Here is a 12,932-nt window from a genome sequence, read left to right on the forward strand (position 1 = left end):
ATTTAGTGTTACACGACCCACCCTCTTCTTGTAAAACAAACAGAAGTTAACACTATATATAGGTTAGGAGTAAGATTTCTTTAGGAGCCCTTTTGAGCAAGTAACAAGGCCCAGGGTCATTCATTCCCACTGGCCAAGAGAGTATCAGGCTCTCTCAGCTTTGATAAGAAGAGCTGAGATCTCAACAGAGATGGCAGTGAGCAGTGTGATATGTTGGAGGGCCAGTGAGGAGGGCCAGCCCAACCAAACCCTGTGGATAAAAAGTAGAAGAGGGCTGGGTCTCCAGAAGAAAACAGAAGCCCTGGTTCCAGGAAAAGGGATGTATTAGTCAGCTTTTGCTGGAATAATGCAATGTAACAAATAACCTCAAGACTCAGTGACAGCAAACGGGTCTAGGTTAGCTGGGTTCTGGTCTGCTTCACACATTTTCATTCTGGAACCTGGGCTAAAGGAATAGATTCTACTTGAGATGTACGGTTCTCTAGGAAGGCAGGAGCTCAATAGAGGTGCATGGAGACACACGAGTCCTCTTAAAACCTCTGGTTAGGACTCTCACACCCTCACTTTGACTCACAATCCATTGGGGGGCAAGCAAGTTATATGGCCAAGTCTAAAGTCAGTGGGACTAGGAGAAGGGCAGGGTGGGAGAGGAGAATTCTGAACAAATAATACAGTCTACCACAAGAAAAAATGGATGCCGGATGTACAAAAAGAGCAAATCTGTCAGGTCCTTCATAATTTAACATTTCACAATGTATAACAGAATGGGATGCTATGAAAAGTTTTTAAAAAAAATACAGATGGATGAGAAAGCATAATTAGGGCAAGAGGTAAAAAATGAGTTTTAGAAAATATCATCTAAAATATTCTAGGATAGGGACACCTGGTGGCTCAGCAGTTGGGCGGCTGCCTTTGGCTCAGGCGTGATCCCGGGATCCGGGATCGAGTCCCACATCGGGCTCCCTGTGGGGAGCCTGCTTCTCCCTCTGCCTGTGTTTCTGCCTCTCTCTCATGAATAAATAAAATCTTTTTAAAAAATAAAATATTCTAGAACATAGCAGAACAAATCATATATAAAACTTATGAATCGATGGTATTAAACATGAATTGATAAATTTTGGAAAAAACACAATAGTGGTTTGCCAACACTACCTTGAAGCCTGTGTCAATTATGGAGGAATATGGCTAGGAGCCAGGAACGGAGAGCCAAAGCCTGATGGGAAGGCAGCTCACTCAGGTGGACAGTATACATTTGGAATCAGGAATTTTGGGATCCAGTCCCATACCTAACTTGTTCTAGCTATGTGACTTGACTAAGACTCTCACCTTCTTTGAACTTACATGAGCATCAGTTTTTACTGATTTTTACAGTAAATGCCAATTTTCCATTAAAACAATATGTGTTATAGACTAAGATTCAAAGATTTTCATGAACTTCACTTGAAAAAGTACTTAAAAGAATTTTATAGACGTGTAGGCAGGACCTCTGTGGCCTGCATTCCTCCTTTTGTGTCCTTAGAGGTTTTCAGTAGAGACATTTGAGAAGTATTGATTTGAACCATCTTTTTTGCATTCGGATTGGCCATCCATTGGCAAGAGGTTGGCAAGTTATAGCCCATAGAGTCTGCTGCCTATTTCTGTAGGACTTTCAAGTGAAGAAGAATTGACTTCTGTTAAAAGTTTTAATTGTGGTAAAAAAAAATAAAATAAAATAAATAATAAAAAAATAAATAAAACTTACCATCTTAATCTTTTTTTTCTTTCCGAAGTGGTACATACAACTCCCACTAATATTTCACTGCTCAGAGAGTCATCTGGCCAAGTGTAACATCAATGGGATGGAGAATGCTTCTACGGGGAGAGCATGGTGAGGAGGAGCTCGTGGGAAAGGATGATGAATGTTTTTACATTAATATAACCTACCCAATAATTATTCAAAGCTATGAGTTTTTATTCAATCACCCTTCCACTGTCACAAGTGTTCAAAGCTTTCTCCACTCCTTCCGACTCCAAGACTTCTAATCCCATACTTTCCCTATTGATGACCTTGCAATCCATTTCACTGAAAAAAAAAATCAAAGCAATCGGAAGAGAAGTCCCAAGTGATCCCACCTGCCTGCCCACCTACATTTGTAGCCATATATTTACCTCCCCTTGTAGCCATATACGTTAACTTTCCATACTCCTACTTAGGGCTGACCTCTTCATTTGTCTACTACATCGTATTGCCTCCACCTACTCAAATTCATGGTCCCAGCTATTCTTTTCTCACTGCCATATTGTCAGTTTCTACTCTGTACTGGATTGTTCCCATCAGCATGCCAATATGTTGTATCTTTTCAATCTTTTTTTTTTCTTTTTCAATTTTTTTTAATATTCTATTTGTTTATTCATGAGAGACACACAGAGAGAGGCAGAGACACAGGCAGAGGGAGAAGCAGGCTCCCTGCAAAGAACCTGGTGTGGGACTCGATCCCAGAACCCTGAGATCACGACCTGAGCCAAAGGCAGACACTCAACCGCTGAGCCACCCAGGTGCCTCATATATTTTCAATCTTAAAAAAAACAAAAACAAAACAAAATACCTTGACCTCATTCCCCACCTTGTGATACTTCTTGATTTTGACTTCTCATCTTTGAGAGGGAGGTTTATGGCATGCTGTCAGTATGCTCTCCTTTCTAATCCTCTCCTGAACCCACTACCCTATCAGTATTTGTGACCTCAATGTCCTTAAGCCAATAGCTGGTTCTTCCTTGAGCCATCAGCAGCCTGGAAATAATTTCTCCACTTGCCATTTAGAACAGCACATATACCTGGTTTTCATTCTCTTTCTCTGACCATCGCTTCCCAGTGTTTTGTGCTCTCTTTCCCATTTCCCTGACTCCCATGTGGTGGAGTACTTTAGGAAGCAGTTGAGTTTTCCTTTCCTTTTTTTTTTTTTTTTTAATATTTTATTTATTTATTTGAGAGAGAGAGAGAGTGAGTTAGAAAGAGAACATGAGAAGGGGCAGAGGGAGAGGGAGAAGCAGACTCCCCACTGAGCAGGGAGCCCGAGTTGGGGCTCCATCCCAGAACCCTGGGATCATGACCTGAGCTGAAGGCAGATGCTGCACCAGCTGAGCCACCCAGGTGACTCTTACTCATTTTCAAGTACACAGTGTGATAGTGTCTAGTGTGTTCCCATTGTGACATAATCAATGTCTAAAACCTTTTCATCTTGCAAACCTGAAACTGTAGACCCATTAAACATAGCTTCCCGTTCCCCCTAGCCCCTGGCAACCATCATTCTACATTCGATTTCTATGAAGTTGACTACTTTAGATACCTCATGGAAGTGGAGTCATACAGTATTTACCTTTTTGTGACTGGCTTATTTCACTTAGCATAACGTCCTCAGGGTTCAGCATTTATATCATGTGATAGGATTTCCTTCCTTTTCAAGGCTGGATAATATTCCCTTGTAAAAGAGAGTGCTTTTCTTAAAACCATTATCTGTTGAAGGACGTTGGGGTTGCTCCCACCACTTGGCTATAATGAATAATAAGAATTTACATTTTTTAACTATTAAAAACAAATCAAAGGAGGAATAATATTTTATAACATGAAAGAATTATATGAAATTCACATTTCAGTGTCCATAAACAAAGTTCTCTTAGAATACAGCCCTGCTCATTCACTTTTGTATTATTAAGCTGCTTTTGCACTACCATGGCATAGTTGAATAGTTGTGACAGACCATGCGGTCTATCAAGCTGGAAATATTTACTTTCTGACTCCTTGCAGAAGAGTTTGTCAACCTCTGGCATAGGCCATCTGAGACAAAGGAGATTCTGCTCTGTTTTTTGGTTTAGTTTGAATTGCATTTTCTCCCTTGTTCCAGAAAAGGGCCCTTCCTTGCCACATTAGTAAAAATCTAGGTGACTTTAACACACTCTACATCCAGGAACTTCATCTTCCAAGGAAATGAAGTCATTGTGCTTCATTTAATTCTTCTTATTTGTCTTCTGATAGGTGGAGAATAGCCGGCTTACACTGTCCTGGCCTCTGAGACAGTCTTCCTAGTCTCTGACCAGACCTGAGCCCTTCTTCCTGTTGGTTCTCAGCCCTGGTGACATATCAAAACCACATGTACTGGGGCCTCCCCGCTGAGAATCTGAGGTTGAGCCTAGGATCCATAGTTCTCCACCCAGGCAACGTCTCTCCTCGTGAAACCCTTGTCAGTGTCCTCCTCAGCCCTTGTGTTCAGCTCAGACGCTGTCTCCTTTGAGAAGTCTTCCAAGATCCACCAGATGAAGTACATGGGCCATTTCTCTTAAACTCCCAGATCATCGTGTTTGAACTTTATGGCTCAGCATTATTTATCCAACTGTTGCTCCCCTCCACATTCTATCTCAGATCACCAACGCCTGCCAAAAAATGCTAAATGGCCATTGTTGAATCAATCAGTTCATCAATAATAATTTTTTTGAGATACCATAAAATTTTGTAAGTGATGTTGGACAGTACTGAGATATGAACAATCACCAGGGGGGAAAACAATCACTGGCTTCTGGAGGGCATTAAAACAGATTCCAAGCCTCAGATTTTTGCATTTGAAAACTGACTGAAATTCACTAACACTGGAACTTCCATACTCAGCCCCAAATTTACACTCTACCAGTAGAGTGGAAGGGAGGATAAAACATGGTGTTAGGATGTCACAACACCACACTATGAGTCATGGCTGTAATTTCCAGGATGAGTAGAGCGAGACACTGTCCTGACCAGCTGCTGCTCAAAATCACTTCCTACATATAGCAAATAGTCTCGGGTCTTTTCTTTTACAGTGATGCCCAGAGTTCCTGTGTAAACAACTGCTTTGGATTTTAAATGCGCAGATCAAGAAAATGGGGCATTTTCTCTCTTGCTTTGATCCTAGGTGTTGCACAGGACTCTGCAGGGAAGACAGTGGAGCCCAGGAAGCACCTGGTGGGTAGGACATCACGCTGGGCATTAATGGCCAAGTTAGGTAAGCAGCTTATTCAGGGGGTTTCAAAACTAACTCCTTCATGGTAGAAACAGCTAAGAGGTTGATTATCACCTTTTAAAAATCCCTGAAACTCAAAAGAGAATAGTAATTTGAGAGCCGCAAAGGAAGGCCTGGGGCCACAGAGAGGCTTGCCAGAGATAATAGTAGAGTAGGAGTCTTCAGAGCAAGAAGAAGTTCCTGGGCCAAGCACAATGACTTCAATCCCTTCTCACGGGCCTGTTCACATGGGTTGATAGGCTTTGTCTCCAGAGGCTAGAGCCCAGCGAGAGTTTTGATGCAAAAATCAGAATAAATGAAATTGATTCACGTGAAGCTGCAGGATATTCCGAAACCAAGCACTTCCTCCCGTGGGAGCCCAGCACAGAGATGGGGAGAGGGCGTTTCCCCCACAGTGGCATCGAACCTGGCACTCCTTGCCCTCATGAGGAAGCCCTGGAACAAGGAAGCCAGAGAAGAAAGAACATGAGCAAACAGGCTCCTCAGACATAGGGGGACACCCCGATTCCCTCCTGTTTCTATATGGAAGGATCTCCAGTGAGAAAGAGAGAGGGAAGGTCTCTGACAGGGCCTTATGTGTGTCCTCATGTGTGTGATGAGGCTCTGCATGTAACCCAAAGGTGGAGAAGAAAAACACCTTGTGCAGGCTGCTGGCAGGAGCCAGGCACCATGGTTTGAAGGTAAAAGAAGCTCGATGATGTCAGGCTGTTGAATGAGCTTTAAATTTACCAGCTTCTGTAGGGCCTTGTGAGGGTTCTGAGGACAGATGCTAGAGTGAAATGAAGGGGAGTAGCATCTCCTCCCTGGAAAAGGTCAGTCAATACTCTTAACGAGGGGTGAGAGTTGATAATACTACATTCATCCCCCTTCGGCCAGCCCCATGGCAACATATATTTGTTGAATAAATGCCATGGATACTCAAGGAGGAAAAACTATTATTAGAGAATATATGTAATGCCTCAATTCAAAAAGTGCCATCGAAGAGACGAATCAACTGGTCTCGAATAGAGTGAATCCTGTTTTATGTCTGATACAACCTGAGGCATAGAGATATTAAGCGACCTAGTTCAAGGTCACACAGTAAACGATGGGCTGCTGTTAAAATCCAGGTTTTCGGGACCCCTGGGTGGCTCAGCGGTTGAGCATCTACCTTGGGCTCAGGGTGTGATCCCGGGATTCCAGGATTGAGTCCCACCTCGGGCTCCCCGTGGGGAGCCTGCTTCTCCCTCTGCCTGTGTCTCTGCCTCTCTCTGTGTGTCTCTCATGAATAAATAAATAAAATCTTTAAAAAATTATAATAAAATCCAGATTTTCTGGCCAAAAAATCTAACTCCTTTCCACAAATCTTTGCTGTGTGACAACAGAGGACCCCAGTTCGTAAAGAAAAAGAGCACAGGAGGGAGGGGCAGAGAAACCACCGGGAGCCAAGGTTCTCCCACCAACTTGTCTTTCCCCCTTCCCTAGATTCAGCCTCTGCCCCTGGAAATCGGTGCACTGAGGGCGTTGCACCTGAAAGCGTCGCACATACTTCCCAGCTTGTTAGCTCACCATCGCCATCCCAGCGACTCCAAGCGATTCTTCTTGGGGAGCCCATGCCCAGAATCCCCTCAGGGAAAGGTGGGGGCGTTTCAATCTGCCCCCTAGAGCAGCGGACTGAGACCGTTCCCTCCAGCCTACAAGAGGACACAGAGTTGGCATCTGAACCTGATGCACACATGTATGGACTTGAAACAGGTCTCAGAAAACAGGTTCTTTTCACCTTTTTTGAAACTTTTACTGTATGACACATGTGATATTGATATTTTCCATCCTTTTTGTTTAGGAGACATCGGTTGTCGCCCACCAATTTGATTTTATGACCCGTTGATCGGTGTGAGACACACAGAGTTTGGAAAGCTGGGAGTTGAGAGGTGGGACGGGTCGGAGCAGGACAGGATCACAGAGGTCAGGGAGGGCAGCCAGGGGCCAAGGGCGAGCATGTGGCCACCTACGTGTGAGTCTGTGTCCTTCTAAACATCTCCTCTCACCTTCTCGTTGTCTTCCCTCCCACCAAGCACCTTCCCACCTCTGTCAGGAAGGCAACTTCCCCAAGTGCAATATTGCAAGGGTACTTGTAGGTGGGCGGGGAGATGGGGCAACTGAGTGATGGGCATGAAGGAAGACACGTGATGCAATGAGTGCCGGGTGTTAGACGCAACCACCAAATTGTTGAACCCTACATCTGACACAAGTGATGTTCTATATGTTGGCTGATTGCATTTAAGTTAAAAAAAATAAATAGATTCAGTGGCTTGCAACTGAATAAATAAATAGTCCTTTTAAATGCCCTAGCTTGGCTTCTCACTGGTTAATCAGCTGCTCAGTCAACGAGTTTCTTGAGGAGCACTCACTCGTGGACATCGCAAGCTGCCATTCTTATTGTGGGACATGTGATATTTTAAGGGGGTGGCACATGGCATGGTCAGGGGTTCACCAGGTAAAGGCTGACTTAGCTAGTGGTCTGTGGATAGTATCACCTTGGTGATGGTCCGAGCTTGTGCTGGCAGGTAGAGAAAGTGGGCCTTATGCTTCTGACCGTGGCCTTTCGGTCTTGGGCCTCACCACACAGGGCTTCACAGATAGCGCTAATATTATTACCAAATGACCTTACTTAGGCAGTTACAGAAATAGCCCAACAAACCTGATGGAAGGCATTTGTCATTCATCTTTAAATTTCCATCCCATTCTCCAACTACACCACTGAAAGTGCGCCACTATTTTTGTGGGTCCCTAATTTACACATTGCCGGGACAATAATATTGCATTGTGTTTTCTATGTAAAAAGCCACAGTTGGCTCAAGGCAAACAATTAAAATACACCACAAGTTTTAGAACTAGCTTTTAGCATTTGTTCAATTTATAATATACTCAGAACCTCAGAGAATAGTCATGGTCTATGGCTCCCTCAACTCTGAGAGGCCCACCCCCAGTGAGGAACAGATTTTTGGTGACACAATTTTCTGGGTATATCTGCAAGTGGATTCACCTATAATAGAGAACATTCCTTTCTCAGAATGATTGAAATGCTTGCCTCTTCTGCCCAGAGGACCCCCTCAGTAACCAGAAAGCCAAATTAACATTTGAGACTTGGTTGCTTGGTGATCAACAATAAAAGCACCAGGAAGTGAATATCTTGTCATAGAAAGTACTCTCTGGTAACCAGAAAATACCCATTCCCCGCATACATTGTCCCAGACTCTACATTCTGCTGGACAGTCAGGCCAAAGATGGCCTTTCTCTCTGTGCTCTTCTTGACCACATGATGTTCAGACTGAATGTTCTTTCTTCAGACACTAAACTCCAGTCAAGAGCTGTTCTAGGAGACCTTGAAGATGTCTGTGTTCTTCCCATCACATGTAGAGTTCATTTGTTTAGTTTAATTTTCCAAGAGAAATCTTACTTCCAAGCCCCAAGTCAAACCTCCCTGTAGGCACCACATACTCCCAACGTGACATGGTGCCTGACCTGGGGGATTTACCAAGCTAAAATGGTAGGTTAAACCAAGAAATCTGTCCTAATCAGATAAACTGGATGTAGTATGGTTTGGTGGAGAGAGCCCTGGATTCAAGAGCTTCCAGCCCTGTCATGTGATTTGGGGAAAACACTCGGCCTCCTGTCTTGAAAATAGTGGGCCAGAGGTGGGAGGTGGTTCAGAAAACTTCTCATGCTTGGGACTCAGTCATTCATTCATCAGATATGATTAGTGCCTCTTATGTGCCAGGGGCTGTGCCACAACTAAATGGCAAGATGAGTAAGATATGAATTCTGCCTTCCAGGGACTTCCAATCTATAGCTTCCAGCTTTAAAATTTCATGCTTCAAAGTACGATGACAATCAGAGAGATTTATTAGCACAGGGGTAGATTGACCAGCTTAGTAAGGCCACGTGCTACTTGGGAAGGGCTCCCACAGTGGATTAGATGGTTCTGGATTCAAATTTGGTCCCATGGCCTTGAACAAGTTCCTTTATCTCTTTCAGTTCCATTTCTTCTTCTATAGAATGGGTGTAACAAGATTTACTTTGAAGCATTGGGAGGAATAGTGCTAAGATACACAAAGTACCCCCCACATAGTGAACATTCAATGAACCACCTCTCCCAATTTCACTCTTGACCCTCAACATCCATTCTCCATCCAGGGAGCCAGACTGATTTTTTAATTGATCTTAAACATGTAAATGGTATTCTATCACTTAGAACCCTCCTATGAACCATCCAGGTGTGTAGGTTCTGGGCTCCATATATGGGGGCCCTACAGGGCCCTGCATGATCTGGCCTCTGCCTCCCTCTACCCCTCACCACTCCTTCCAAGAGACCACATGCATCCTCTTTGCTTTCTCAAATATGGTTAAGTTTACCTCAGGGCCTTTGCTCTTTTCATTTCCCAAAGAATTATTGGCTCCTCACCAATCAGATTTCAGCTTAAAAGTCGTAAGGTCAAAGAGGCCTCTTGTGGCCATATACCCCTCAGTCCAGTCACCTCTATCACATTTTCCTGTTTCGTTTTTGTAACACCAGCCCCAAATCCTCTTATTTGCTTCCTAGAGTATTGTCTGCTCCATGTCCCTCAAGAATATAAATTCCCCAGGGGTAGATTCCCTGTTTTATTCACTGTATCCCTAAAACAGAATCAATGCCTGGCCCATAATAGGCACTCAATAAGTAGTTTTTTAATTTAGGGTGTTGTAATTATTACCTTTATCGTTGATGGCTGCAATTTATCTGACAATCTTTATTCCTCTGATAACGTCTGAATCTTGAGCCAGAAGAGGAACTAGGTTTATGCCTGAAACACAAGGTTGAGGAGGACTAATGAGAAACTCAGTAATCAAGAGGAAGGAGAGTGTGGGCCTGGGGGGAGAGGGGCTTACAAGGCAATGATGAGACTGTTGGATTCTTTTTTAAGATTTTTTTTTATTTATTCATGAGAGACAGAGAGAGAGAGAGAGAGAAGCAGAGACACAGGAAGAGGGAGAAGCAGGCTCCACGCAGGGAGCCCGATGTGGGACTTAATCCGGGGTCTCCAGGATCACGCCCTGGGCTGAGGGTGACGCTAAACCTCTGGGCCAGCCGGGCTGCCCGAGACTGTTGAATTTTAAGCTAATAGGCCTTAATGCTAGGCCTAATTTTACCACAAGCTACCCCAATCCTTAACTCTTCAGACCTTAGTTTCTTCGTATGTATAATAAAGAAAAGTTTAGAACCAACTAGCCTGAAAAGGTCTCCAACTGTGTGCCTTTGGGACAGGGCCTTCTGTGGGAGCCCAGAAAAATACTTGTGTGAGATGCTACAGAAAAGCAGCTAAGAGGGGAGTGGTGAGTGGAAGCCTCCTGGTGCGTACCCACTCAGATGCACTGTACCGCCAGCCCTTCCCTTGGGGCTTGCTTCCCAGACAGGGCCTGGCACAAGGCAATGGCTCACAAAGTATTGACTGAGTGAATGAATGGAACCACAGAGAGAGAGAGAACTGACAACTCAGTGATTCAGAAGGAAGGACCACTGAGTCATCATGCCACTTCCTGTCTTGCTCAGTGTCCTCCAAGCCAAGTCCTAAGAGGGTGGGAAGGTGGCAAAGAGTTTTAGCTCTCGTGAGTCCACATGCAACAGCACCCCACAGAAAAGGCCCTGGGGGTCAAGGGTGTGGGGGGCAGGGGAGGGAACAAAATGGTCTTAACCTTTGAGTTCCTAGCAACAAACCCTAACATACGACTGAAAGATCATACAGCCTGATTCCTTTTCCAGAGCAATCAAGTCATTTTCTAGAATGTCAGCTATAAAAGGGGCTGTCTCAACTATCTAGTCTTGTGTAACAAAGCACCACTTAGTTGATTAAAGCAATAGCCATTTTATTTGTTCACAGTTCTGTGGGTCAGCAATTTTGGCTGGGCTCAGTGGAGCGGTTCCACTATGCTTTTGCATGGGATCACTCGTGTAACTGTTCATCCAGCGACTTAACCAGGGTTCGGTGGTCTAACTCCATGTCTGCTGGTTGCTATTGGCTTCTTGCTGAGCCTTTCTCTCCACATGATCTCATCTTCAAAGAGGCTGGTCTGGGCCTGTTCGCGTGGCTGCAGCATCATTCCAAGAGGGTGGTAGCAGGCCCGCAATTGTGGGACCCAGGAAATTTAACAAAATCCCCTACCCCTGGACAAGCAGAGCAGGACTGACTCTACTTTGTGCTGCACCTGCCTTGTGCTGACCTGCTTATTACTTAGGGCACTGCCCCACCCTAGTCAAGCCCAGGGCACACCCTAATCAGAAATCCGGCTCAGTGATAGGCCAGTTCAAATGGATACTTTAAGGTAAAATGTAATTCAATTGGCCACCTGCGAGTGGACCAGCATGACTGTGCAACTTTCTGCATATCCCATTGGCCACTGGCCCCTATAAAGTTGCTAAGCCTCTTAGTCTCCAGGTCCAAGTCCTGCTCCACTGAGGGTATACTTGGACCCAAGCTCGAGCTTGTAAATAAACCCTCTTGTGTTTGCATTGGTGTCGGCTCCTCGGTGGTTTCTCGGATTCGCGATCTTGGGCACAACAGCAAGGCCTCTTAATGCTTAGACCCAAACACAGTGTCACTTGTACTCCATTCTATTAGTCAGACCAAGTCACAGCACTAGCCCAGGTTCAAGGGGAAGCAAAATAGGTGCTACCTCCCGATAGGAGAGGGAGCAAGCTTACACTACGAGGGAGACAAACATGTAGGGATGGAAGAAATTGTGGTCATCTCTGCTAACAACCTACTGCAGAAGCCTTGAGGCTCATGCGGGCCCTCATCATATACACACAGGTTAGGTGACTTGGTCAACTTCAGAGAGTTAGTGGCATATGCGGGATGGGAACTTGCATCTCAGTCCAGTGTTCCACACCTTCAAGGATCTCTTCCATTTGCAGCCTTATCTTGTTTATCCAAACCTACTGACAGAACCAGTCTCCAGAAGCACCCTGCTTCTCAGCCTTCCCACTTTGGATTTGCAGACCAACCCAGTGACAGACTGAGGAACACAGTCCTGTTTCCAAGGCTACAACTGCATGAGTTCCATGGGTCTCCTTGATAGCAATGGAGATTCCAGTCCATCTTCTAGTCCCCGGGGAGCTGGTCAGGCCCCAAGCTACAGGTAGATTTGACAGCAAAAGCTCATTTCAAAAAAAAAAAAAATCAAAAAAAAAAAAATCAAAAAAAAAAAAAGCTCATTTCACTGGGCTCCATTACAGTCATTTAATGAAACAGCACTTAGTAGTTACAGTTTTTTTTTTTAATTTTTATTTATTTATGATAGTCACAGAGAGAAAGAGAGAGAGAGAGGCAGAGACACAGGCAGAGGGAGAAGGCAGGCTCCATGCACCGGGAACCTGATGTGGGATTCGATCCGGGGTCTCCAGGATCGTGCCCTGGGCCAAAGGCCGGCGCCAAACCGCTGTGCCACCCAGGGATCCCCCAGTAGTTACAGTTTTAAAAGCAATATGTACCCAGAATATCTTGGAAAGGTAGTAAACCAATCTGTTAGACACAATATGACTATCAAGAAATAAATAAAATAAAATAAAATAAAATATAAAAAATAAAATAAAATAAATGTAAAAAAAGAAATAGTTCACCAGAACAGCTTCTGAAAATGAAGGCTGAGGGAATAATCATCATCTAATATTTATTGAGCTTTAACTCCCTCCAAGCACTGGCTCAGCATTTACACGGACCAGCTCATTCATTCTCACAGCGACTACATGATGGAGGTATTATTGCCACCCCTGTTCATAAAACTGCTCTCTTCAATGACACCTTTGTGTCCAATCACCAAATCCAAGGTCTTATTTACAGCCTTTAGCCTTTTCAACTCTGCATGATTCGACAATACTTATCTATTCCA

Source organism: Vulpes lagopus, chromosome 23 (assembly GCF_018345385.1).
Source record: "Vulpes lagopus strain Blue_001 chromosome 23, ASM1834538v1, whole genome shotgun sequence".
Taxonomy (NCBI): domain Eukaryota; kingdom Metazoa; phylum Chordata; class Mammalia; order Carnivora; family Canidae; genus Vulpes; species Vulpes lagopus.